Raw genomic sequence first — 12,566 nt, 5'->3', positions numbered from 1 at the left:
GACCAGTGCTTTACTGTGATATGAATATGGAGTAATTATGAGGGATTGAAAGATAACAGCTGAGCTCTGGGTGGGTAAGTTTGAGGCTGCAATGTAGAGCAACGTTATGATTCAGTATGGCCACTCCTTACCAGAAATGTAGAGATAAGGTACAGGCGGTAGGGGAACAAAGTCATAAGGAAACACAAGGAACTGGGAAATTCTCACAGCTTAGCTAGGTAAAGTAGGAGAACACATAGGCTAAAAATATTTGAAAAACAATGGCACACGAAAATCACAGTATGTATCATGCTGGAATGAACCAAGACTAGGAAAGGATGTAAACTTTGTTAGACTGCAATAAAAAAATGTTTGTGACTGCAAAATCATATGCCAAAATGTGATAGGATTTAGGAAATGCACACTGAAAAACTAAGGGGTAAAGGGAATGACATATGGACCCTACTCCCAAATAGTTCAGAAAAATAATGTATGGGTGTAAATCGAACCAGAAAACTTTCTGCTTTCTGTTGCTGTCTGACACAATTATTCCTGTGGGTGGAATAAAACTCCACCCAGTTCCATAAGGATATGGGAGATAGGCAAAGGTTATAGACAGAAGGTATTAGCGATGTTTATGTCCTGGTACATGGCCCCATTCTTGAGAGGGATATGCTAAACTCCTGTCTTGCTCAAGGTTTCCCTGAAGATCAACTGAGCTAATGAAGGAGAAAGTACTTGGTAATGACAATGGAGTAATAAAAGTGAAAGCATTCCTGAACTGTGGCAATATAACTGTAATGTATACACAGTTGTTACTATTAAGCTAAAAGAAAACCAAGGTTAGCATTGGAAAAAAAATCATCAGATTGGTAGACTTGCTTTTTTGATACTATAAACGCATAATAGACAATTTAGTTGCCCTAATCCTGATAGACAGAAATCCACTGCTCTTTTCTCTTCCCAATGACTCATGAAGTATATTAGTTTGCCAGGGTTGCTGTAACAAAGCATCACAAACTGGGTGGCTTACACAACAGAAATGTAATGTCTCACGTTCTTAAAGTTGGAAGCCCAAAATCAAAGTGTCAGCAGGGTTAGTTCCTTCTGTGAGGGAATGATCTGTTCTAGGCCTTTCTCCTTGACTTGTGGTTGCCTGTTTTCTCCTATGCCTCTTCACCTAGTATTTTTCTACAAGTGTCTGTGCCCAAATTCCCTCTTCTTATAAGGACACCAGTCATATTGGGCTAAGGTCCACTCTAGTGGCCTCATTTTGACTTGATCACTTCTGTAAAAACCTACTCTCCAAATAAGGCCACATCTGAGGTACTGGGGGTTTAGACTTCAACATATGAATTTGGGGGCAAAACAATTCAACCCATAACATGAAGAATGGTTTCTTTTGTGAATGTAGGTCCTTTTCTTAAAGACCAAATTCTTTGATGATCCAATGGGTTCAGTGAGAGATGGTTCTCCCTTCTTTACTTTCTTAGTTTCAAGGCATGTCTCATTTCCACTGCTGAATCTGTCTCATTGAAGTGGGGAAGAAGAGATAGGCTTGCCCTCCACAATAGTGCAAAGGATTGACAGTGAATTCAAAGACCTACCAGGTGGTATTCCAGGCATACCCAATGGGGTGTTCCAGTTTTTCAGTATACAAATCTTTCCCCAAGAATTTAGTAATAATAGGTGAGAACCCACCTTACTACTTTCTGCAAGAATGTACAAAAAATATTTTTATAATGAACACATCAGTGACAGAACACTTACAAAGACCAGATACCAATATGTTCTGATGGAGAGCACACTTTTTTTTTTTTTTGTGGTACGCGGGCCTCTCACTGTTGTGGCCTCTCCCATTGCGGAGCATAGGCTCCGGACGCACAGGCTCAGTGGCCATGGCTCACGGGCCCAGCCTCTTCGCGGCATGTGGGATCTTCCCGGACCGGGTCACGAACCCGTGTCCCCTGCATCAGCAGGCGGACTCTCAACCACTGCGCCACCAGGGAAGCCCAGAGAGCACACTTTTTAAGACACATGAGGCATTGAAAAAGCCTTTTTTGTGTGTGTGGCCAGAATATCTATAAATCTGAGAATTATCCTATTCATTTATTTTTAACCATTAAACTAAATTTTTTTTTCTGTTTTAATAAAAGCATTTCAGCTAGGATATTCATTGCAGCAGCCAGCCTTTTCCATTGTTCCCTGAGTGCACCCCCAAAGTTTAAAATATAGTCCTCATTTTCATTTGTCGTGTACTAACACGTGCTCTACACCTTAACTGCAGGCAATTACTGAAAATGTCTTTGATGCAGTAAGACAAGCTGTACCTAATTCTCCTCTTCTGACTCTGCATAGTTCAAGGATAAACTCTGGAAGAAAAAGGGGGAAAAAAAGGAAACCCCCAATCCTTTTTATGAAACCTTCCCTCAATTTTTATTCAAACAGTGACCAGTTGACTTCTCCTGCTACCAACAATTGCTAAATAGTGGTGAAAGCTGTGTAAGAAACTATCAGTGAAGCATACCTGAGAAGCTCTGAAATAATCCCTAGAAAAGACTGGAAAATGTGCTGTAGGCTTCGTGTGCAGCAGTGTGTGAGAGTAGAGGCCTGAAACTGAAATCCTCAGTTACCTTTTGCAGTAGTCCGATGTCCAGCCCATGTACTTGTTTATTTTTGAATGCCTTTCCACTGTGTAGGAGCTGAAAGTGTACCTGTTGGGTTTAAACCAACAGTAAGCAATGGTGGTGACAACCACTGAACCCCAGCTGAGTTGAATTATTGGCACAACGAATATAATGAGAAGGAAAGAATCTAGTGTTTCCTGAACCCTTACTTGGTGATGAGGTCAGCGCTTGGCCAACTTTAATGTGTGTACGAATCACCCAGAGCATCTTCTTAGCAAACATATTCAGATTCAGCAGGTCTGGGGCAGGGCCTGAGATTCTGCATTTTTAACAAATTCTCAGTGACTACTAGATTCTGGTCCCCAGACCACAGTTTGTGTAGCAAAAGCCTAGATCCTTCATATTTAATACAATAAATTTAAGAGATAGATATTATTATTTTTTTAAAAGCAGACATTGAAGGAGAGATTAGAAAATTCATAAATGAGGAAAACTGTAATTTGACTTATAGCAAAGTTCCTATTCTTTCCAGTACTCTAATAGCATCCAGTAAGAGCAACAAATGCTTTATTTTATTTTTAAAAGTTTGTGTCTCAAGTATGCCTGGTCACCTGTAACATTTGTCTAAATTTCTGATCCTCAGGCCCCACCCCAATCTATTAAATTGAAGTTGCTAGATGGCGTGTCTAGGAAACGGTATTTTAAACTGGTACCTAGCTGATTCTTGTGATCAGGAAAGTTTAGGAAACAATGATTACCTAGGTGATACTGTAGTTTTGGAACTGAAGTGAGGAACTTTGGTGTTCTAGCTTTATTCGAGAGTTTGAGCAGAACATTACCTGCTCAGAACCTTTAATGCATTTCAACTTCACTGAGAAGGGCTGCTGGGGCACCGGAATGAAACTTGTCGGTTTCATGACGTAAGGGATATGTTTAAACCTGTATCTTATAACAGGGTTGTAAAGTATAGTATCTAATTATGCCACTCTTAATTGTAAGGTGAAAACAACAACAGCCACAAAGGTTTCTTTCCCTCTTTATCAGGTAAATGATCTTTGCTACCAATCCAGTTACAATCGGTATTCTAGAATAGAAGCTCATCGGAATAATTTTTCCCGTGTCCAAGCTACATAATTAACTTTTTTAGTAGAAATCTCAATGCGATTAAAGTAAGGTTGGTTATTTATCTCTGCTTTGAAAAGTTTACTTTGCACCAAGGAGATTACCCATAAATTTTTCACTATAGTTCTGAACAGGAAATGAAGGGCCAAAGTAGACTTTTTAAAGTAAACATTGAGTTACTTCTTTTAGATCACTGATACTTTTTCTGGCTTTTAAAAAACACGCTTAATGTACTGCAATACTATATGTGATTAAAAGGCACTTTAGGATCTTGTTATAGTTAAGTTAATGTACTTAAATATAATTTATTAGCTTGATACATTCTGTTATTAATGGAACCTAATAACTTAATAACTAGAAGACCTTGAATTTCTTATATATTTCTATATTTTTAAGAAAATCTAATTATATATGACCAATTTTCAAATGAAATATCACATTTCCTTTTAAAATTAACAGGGTATTTCAAATATGTCAAAGGACTTGTATACCGAAATCTCACTATGACACAATTCACTAAGGGTGGAATTTGCTGCAGGGAAGTTCAACCAATATACATATTAGTCATTTGGAGATGCTCAACTTGAATTTCAAACCTAGATTGGGCCAGTTAAGTAGTTTTTCTGAGCCTCCATTTCCTCATCTGTAAAATAGGGACATTTCCTTGCTGAGTTATGTATTAGACTAGAGGTAGACGAATGGTCAAGCATGTGGTAGGTGATTAATGAATGGTAATAATAAAACAGGGCATCATTGCTGAACTGCTGAAAGGACTTCTTTTTACTGATTATCACTTTTATAGTAATCTCAGAGAATGAATTCCATCATGACCTGTTTAGCAAAGTTCCTGCGTATGTACTTCCTCCATTGGATTACAATGAAGTCACATGATATCTACATTATACTTATTCATATTCAATTACATGTACTTGACATGAAAGAGAAAACATGGAAAGAGGGGAAAAATCCCCCAATTTATAATTGTCTAGGCAATTCAGCCCAATATTGCGCTCAATGAGCATAAATATCCTGGTGTAAATGTAAGATGAGAAATGTGAATCTTTCTCTCCATTGGTTTTTGCTTCCATTGGTTCATGCCTCTCAAAGTGTGAACACTTCACCGTCCAAAGTATAACTCTAGGATCTTGACATATACATTTCTGTACAAAATATTCCTAAAGTGCGGGCCAACAACTGCACTTTATCTGCTGCTAACTGAAGAAAGAATGCTCTCTGTGTCAAAGCTGGAGGGAAAACTGGCTCTATTGGAACTATTGAGAAATACTGTGTCTCTCTTTGAAGTAACAACTTCCTGAGGAGTTTTCCAATGCAATGCTTAAAAATGTCTTATTTTGAAATAATTTTAGACACAGAAGTTACAAAAATAGTTCAGAAAGTTATTGTCTATCCTTCAACCAGTTTCTCTGTGTTAACAACTTTCATCACCGTAGTCTAATTATCAAAAGCAGGGGATAAAAGCCTCATACTACTGAAAATGGACACTGTTGTTCATGGTGTCCATAAATTGTTAATGTGGCTACATTGAGAACACAGGTTTTGCTTCCATCACTGTAATTTTATTGCAGTGGTGACAATGAGACCTGCAACATTTTTTTTTTTTTTTTTTTTTGGCTAGGCTCATGAGTAAAAATTGGATATAACAAGGCTTTTCAGTACTAGAAAAGATGAAGGAATAAATAGCAACGTACTCTCGCTATATTTAACTTCCAGGGTCCTAAAGTAAATCGCTCGAGGAAATTGGATCCCAAAGATTACAGGTGGGGAATTTTGAAGTGTGTCCATATTCCACTGGAGATCAAAGAAGCCCAACTAAAAGAATTGTGGGCTGACTCACATGACAACTTCTTTTTTGAAAGGGCTATTTTATCTCGAAGATTATGAGTTTGGAGGAACTAAGGTGATTGGCAGTGGAAAAAATCAGAACATGTGAAATTCCTTAAAAACTTACTGACTTAATTTTGTCTATGTTACACATAATTTAAAAAAAAGAACCCTTTACACTTTGTGCAGAAAAAAAAATCGGGAGATAAACATGTGTACAAAAACTCTTAACCAAACTACAAAGCTTATTCAAATTTTGCCACATTTTCTCCAATGTCCCTTTTCTGTCCCAGAATCTGATCCAGGCTCCTACCTTTCATTTATTTGTTCCATTTTCTTAGTCTCCTCCAAGCTGTGACGATTTCTCATTTTTCTTATCTTTCATGACTTTCCTCTGACTCCAGGAAGATAAAGAAAAGTAAATCAAGTCATTTTTAAGAATGTCTGAGGGCTTCCCTGGTGGCGCAGTGGTTGAGGGTCCGCCGGCTAGGCTTGTGAGCCATGGCCGCTGAGCCTGCGCGTCCGGAGCCTGTGCTCTGCAACGGGAGAGGTCACAGCAGTGAGAGGCCCGCGTACTGCAAAAAAAAAAAAAAAAAAAGAATGTCTGAAGTAGGTATCGATTTCTTAGCTAAAAGATCCTGTGTAAATCCCAAACCAGGATATTTTCTACAGAGGAGTATTTATCAGTTTGTCATTACACAAGTGAATGTACCAGGTGCCATTTACTGGAATGAATATAACTACCTGAGTGACAACAAAAGTAACAAACTGTTCTTGCTTTTGGATACTATTTTAGAGTCGGGGCCATTTCAGGCACTGGTGAAAGAATCCGTTAATGGTTCTCTATTTCTAACTCCTCAGATGGATTGGAGATTCAGCAATTTTGACTTTAGGTGCTTGATTTCTCAATGATCTTTCTGGGGCTTCCCTGCTGGTGCAGTGGATAAGAATCCGCCTGCCAATGCAGGGGACATGGGTTCGAGCCCTCTGGGAAGATCCCACATGCCGCGGAGCAACTAAGCCCGCAAGCCACAACTACCAAGCCCGTGCGCGCGCCTAGAGCCCGTTCTCTGCAACAAGAGAAGCCCCCACAATGAAAAGCCTGTGCACCGCAACGAAGAGTAGCCCCCGTTGGCTGCAGCTAGAGAAAGACCGCGCGCAGCGACAAAGACCAACGCAGCCAAAAATAAATTAAAATAAAATAAATAAATTTATTAAAAAATAATCTTTCTCACTTTATTTAAAAGAAAAATGAGGTAAAATGTATAGATAAGTAAGAATCACCTCATGCAGAAACTTTCTAAGCAGTGATCATTTTAACAGCAGTAATTATCTGTTTGGTGCTAGTATATGCAAAAATATCCTTCAATTATAAACATTAAATGGGCATGAGAGCATCTTTTAGGGAATTTAAAGTATGGTAACAGAAATGGAAAATAATGGTTGAGACCTCAGAGGTTTAAAAGTTTTGTAAACAGAATTCAAAGATTAGTAGTCATCGATCTATATAAATATTAACTAATAAAAAGATAGATTTTTCATTGTAGTTTTGGATATCAGTAGCAAAATATAAGACTTTTTCCCTCAACCTTAGTGAGGTATAATTGCAAATAAAAGCTGTATATATTTAGGTTGTAAAACGTGATAATTTAATAAACACACACATAAAATGATTACCACAATAAAGTTAATTAACACATCTATCACCTCACAGAGTTGTGTGTGTGTGTGTTTGTGTGTGTGTGATGAGTCTGGAGGACTTTCTGTTTTCAGTTTTTTGTTCTTTTAGTCTAAGATTTGAAAAAATATTGTGGTTTGTTTAGAGTCTGATTTGTGATTACCTATTTTTTTAAGTAAACTTTTAATTTTAGAATACATTTTGTTTACAGAAACATTGCAAAGATAATCAAGAGAGTTCTTACATAACCCTCGCCAATTTCTGCTGTTGTTAACATCTAACACTACCATGGTACTTTGGTTAAAACTAAGAAACCAGCATAGACACTTGTCTTAAACTTGTGATTTTATTTAGATTTCCCCAGTTTTCCCATTAATATCCTCTTTCTGTTCTGGAATCCAATCCAGGGGACCACATTGCATTTAGCTGTCACATTTTCTTAGTCTTTGCCAACCGGGGACACTTCCTTTTATCTTGTCTTTAGTGATCTTGACGCTTCTGATAGAAACTGGTTAACTGTTCTGTAAAACACCCCTCAGTTCGGGTTTGTCTGAGGTTTCCTTATGATTACATTGAGGTTACACATTTTTTGGCAAGAATTCCACAGAAGTGATGCTGTGCCTTTCTGAGCGCATCCTATCAGGGATGTACGATATCCACATGATAGTTTGGTTAAGTAGTGACTGCCAGGTGTCTCCACTGTAAGTTTACTATCCCTCCCTTTCCATCTTCTATTCTTTGGAAGCAAGTCACTGTCTAGCCCACCTGCAAGAGGGACAAGAATAAGCTCCACCTCCTGGAGGGGGGCTTATCTCCATATATTATTTGGAATTCTTCTACAAGGAAGATTTGTCTACACAGGACTTCTAAAATCTAACATTACTAAATTATCCAATTGATGTTGAAATAACACTATTCATTTATTGCACACGTTTTGGATAGATACCAATAAAGTACAAGGCATGCTAGGCCCCTAACCTAATATATCCTAGTAGGAGAGAGAGATTAAAAACAAGTAAACAGCAAATGAAAAAATTACACATCGGGATAAGTGTTACAAATGATACTCAGTATGTCGCGAGACAATGTGGTAATTCTGAGGTAGGTCCCCTGAGAGAGTGCGGTTTGGAAAAGTCAGAGGTGTTGACATTTGAATTGAGAACTGGAGAAAGAGAACAAGCCCATTCTACAAACCTTTCAAATGATAGAATGGTCTGGAGGCAGGAAATTGTCCTATGACGTTTCATTTCACGGGTCAACTTGACTGGGCCACAGGGTGCCTGGGTATTCTGAGTGTGCCTTTGAGGATGTGTCTGCATGAGATTTACGTTCCAATGGGTAGACTGAGCAAAGCAGATGTGGATGAGCCTTATCCAATCTGTTGAAGGCCTGAACAGAAGCAAAAGGCTGAATGAGGGAGAATTTGCTCTCTCTGCCTGACTGTGTTAGAGCTGGGATATCGGTCTTCTCTTGTTTTCAGAAGAGGACTTGAACTGGAATTTACACCATTGGCTCTCCCAGTTCTTGGGCCTTGGGGCTTAGACTGGAGCCATATCATCAGTTCTCCTGGGTCTCCAGCTTGCTGACTTCAGACTAACATATGTCCCCAGAACAGAAAAGGGGCTGGGGTGGCCCAAGTACAAGAGAAAAACATAAACTGCTATGAGAAGAAGCAGGGACAGGGAGGAAGAATGATAAACTTCTATGAAGCCTGCCCCAGTGCTGTCTTGAGGACCATGTGAGAAAGGGGTTTGAATTTTGCTCTAAAGGTTGTGGGAAGCCTTTCAAAGATTCTCAGCAGGAAACTTAAATTATATATTACATTATTTAAAGATCATTCTAGGGCCCACAAATGGTAAAGGGCAGACGCTCTGAGGCCAGCGCTGTAGGCTGAGCTGGAGATGTCTGTGTGTGGCCTGCGCTGTGTCAGCCTGGATGCAGAGAATTGAAGGGGTTCCAGAGAATGTTTGGAGGCAGAAATGACAGGTCCCCTGTATCATGGTGCTCTCTCAAGCGGTTTATATTAATTTAAAAAAGATAAAGATAACATTCTTACAGAATTTTAGGAGGTTAGATTTGTCCTAGGGAAGGGTGGGATCAAATTCCTGAGGAAGAGCACAGAGATATACGTACAAGGATGTTCACTGCAGCAAAAAATCAGAAAGAAGTGTCCATGAATGTGGAATTGGTAAAACAGAACATCCGTTAAAAAAGAACACAGTAGATTTTTGTGCATGGAAAAGAAATGATGTTCGAGAGATACTAAGTGAAAAAGCATGGTAGAGAAGAGTCTGCATAATACGATCCCACTGATGTGAATTAGAAGTGATTATCACTATGTCTACTCTATATTAAATATTATAAGAAAAAGTCTGATGAAGTGTATCAATATATGTTAACAGCGGTTAACTCTGTTGACAGTGGTCATGTCACGGTGCAGTGGAGATTATGAGGGATTTTTACATTATACCTTATACCTTTCTGTCTTACTAGAATATCTTAAAAAATGGATGAGAAAAAAAAATTTTTTTTTATTTAGACGTGGAATTTTCCTTCCTTTCCATATCACTTATCTAATTAAAATATTCATCTTGGTAGTTACCACAAAAAAGTAACATAGAAAATTGTATTTACATTTTGGGACCAAAATACAAATGGAGAGCAAAGTAATACCTTGCTCCTTTCCCTCCCACTTCCCGGAAAGAAAGAAAAAGCCCCAAAGAAACTGCTCATTACACCAAGGATCACAAAGGGTTAATTTGTAATTTGGTGATTTGTATGTAGTGTAGCACGGAAAAAAAAAAATTGCACAAGATTTCACAAATGAGACCGAAGGTTCAACATCATCCTGTGTCTGCTCTGCAGCCATTTCAATAACCCAGGAGAGGTGGTTGTTTAGAAACTCAGTTTTTCTTCTTCCCTCTTCTCACCAAGTCACATCCCTGATGCAGACACTCTTGGAGGGGAAAGGGGAAAATAATTTTTTTAAACCAGAGACACAAGCAGTACTTTTAGGATTAATAGGTACTTTAATGAAGTCTTTGAATCAGCTTTAAGAAATAAGTCCTATAAATATAATTTTCCTTTATAAAGATTATGGATTATACTCAAACCAGGAAAATGGAGAATATTATTAATTAAGTTGAAATTATTAATATTTCCAAAATGATGTTGAAAACATATTTATTCATTTCCTTCAAGTAACATCAAAAACAAATAAGTGTACAAAGATTTTCCTATGTCATTTATTTAGGCAATGGTTTTTGTGGTTTAGTAAAGAAAGAGAAACAGAAGTTTATTTGTGAAATAGAACTAAAGCTTTCTTTTTAAGTTGTGCTTTATGAAAAGACTATTAATGCTTGGTTATCTCTGAGCACCAGATTATGGATTATTATGGATGACTACCATTTTCTTTTTACCTCCTTTCTATATTTTCCAAATTCTCCATAATAATCACAAATCACTTTTGCAATTAAAAAAATGTTTCATTAAAGTTAGGTGTCTATAAATGTAACAGTGTATCTGATCAATGTCAATCTGCTTGCACTTTCTATATGGCATCAAGTAGTTCTCTTTTTCTCAAAGACGGAAGTTTGCAGACCTTATTTACAAACTGGGACCAAATGACTTTTATCGTGATCACGTTGGTCCCTACCTCTCTCTCTATCCAAAATGACAAGGCAATATCTATTGAGCACACCCTGACAAGCAACTTTTTAAAGGTCATTACTAAAATGACTATGCAGGCCTTTCATCGAATTCTACAGAACCACAAAGAAAGGTCAAAGCAAAGAGAAGCTGACTGTTAGAAAAACTCCAGCCTCTTACACCTTCTCTTAGCCACAGTCACATGGTATGCAGCAAATATTTTTAGGTTACACTGAGAAAGCTTGAAACTGCAGCTTTGGTGTGCAATGTGCAAAAAAAAAAAGAGAGAGAAAGAAGAGGGTTTTTTCATGACAATTGAAAATTTTATGCAAAGGGTGTGAGATCCTTGGATGAGCGTTATTTAGTAAATACTGCACGACATGCACATTGTACAACTGCGTAAAATAATTCTACTTTGCTTTCAACCACCTGAAGCCTTTCTGTGCTTTCTGGTTTCAGCTTCTAAGCCGTGTAAATTATTTCTGACTCATTAGCCTTTCACCCTGGGGGCAACTCACAAGCTTCATAAAAGTGTGAATATTTTTCTGAAATCTCTTTTCCAGCCAATGAATTCATTTGCATTTTAACCTCAGAATGTAAATCCCCATGGTGAAAAGCAACTAAATAATACTTGTCTCCCTCTCTTATATCTTCCCTTCTCTAAAACTGTCCTATTCATAATTAAAAGCACATAACCAAAGACCAATTCTACATTATTAGTTTATAGCTGGGGACCATAAGCTGAGGAGGGAGTTGGCAGCAGGATGATACAAACACTACCAGGCCAGAGTTCCCCAAGCTTGGCCCAACTGACACTTTAGACTGATAATTCTTTATTGTAAAGGGCTGTCCTGTGTATTGTAGCATGTTCAACAATATCCCTGGCCTCTACCCAATAGATGCCAGTAATCAGAGCTGCAACTCCCCAGATGTGAACACCAAGAGTGTCTCCAAAATATTGCCAAATACCTTCTAGGGGACAAAATCGTTGTCCGCAATTGAGAACCACTGTACTAGATCAAAGACTACAGAAAGACTACAACAGGCTCTCTGTTCTCACCAATACAAATTGTTCCTTTGACCCCACGGCCAACCTCTATTTACCTAGCCACCACCAACATAAAATACAGATACTCATAAACGCCCTCACACTCTTCATCTCAAAGCCCTTGAAGAACACCATCTAGAGATCTCCTGCTGAATAATATGTGGCCAATTTGTCTAGGAGGAGATAAGCAGACGCTGGTAACTTTCCCAGCCTTCCCTGACATGGCCGGTCATGCTTGTCACTTTTTTTTTTTTTTTTGGCTGTGTTGGGTCTTCGTTGCTGAGGGCGGGCTTTCTCTAGTTGTGGTGAGCAGGGACTACTCTGAGTTGCGGTGCGCGGGCTTCTCATCACGGTGGCTTCTCTTGCTGGGGAGCACAGGCTCTAGGCACGCGGGCTTTGGTAGTTGTGGCACACAGGCTCAGTAGTTGTGGCTTGTGGGCTCTAGAACGCAGGCTCAGTAGTTGTGGCACACGGGCTTAGTTGCTCCGTGGCATGTGGGATCTTCCCAGACCAGGGCTCGAACCCATGTCCCCTGCATTGGCAGGTGGATTCTTAACCACTGCACCACCAGGGAAGTCCTGTTTGTCACTTTTCAGGTATGTAAGTTCATAATGTCTTGACT

At 38.7% G+C, this 12,566-nt stretch overlaps 1 non-coding gene across 1 annotated transcript; it reads left to right on the top strand.

The window, feature by feature from the left end:
• Positions 1–5,205: 5,205 nt before the first annotated feature.
• On the top strand, positions 5,206–5,340 carry LOC114902504. Its single transcript, XR_003795519.1, has one exon. It is a non-coding gene; the product is annotated as a small nucleolar RNA SNORA1 (small nucleolar RNA).
• Positions 5,341–12,566: the final 7,226 nt, after the last annotated feature.

This window comes from Monodon monoceros, unplaced genomic scaffold, assembly GCF_005190385.1.
Source record: "Monodon monoceros isolate NGI ecotype Baffin Bay Population unplaced genomic scaffold, NGI_Narwhal_1 Super_Scaffold_1, whole genome shotgun sequence".
Classification (NCBI taxonomy): Eukaryota; Metazoa; Chordata; class Mammalia; order Artiodactyla; family Monodontidae; genus Monodon; species Monodon monoceros.
Note: the sequence above shows the minus strand (reverse complement) of the source record. Positions and strands in the feature narration are given on the sequence as shown.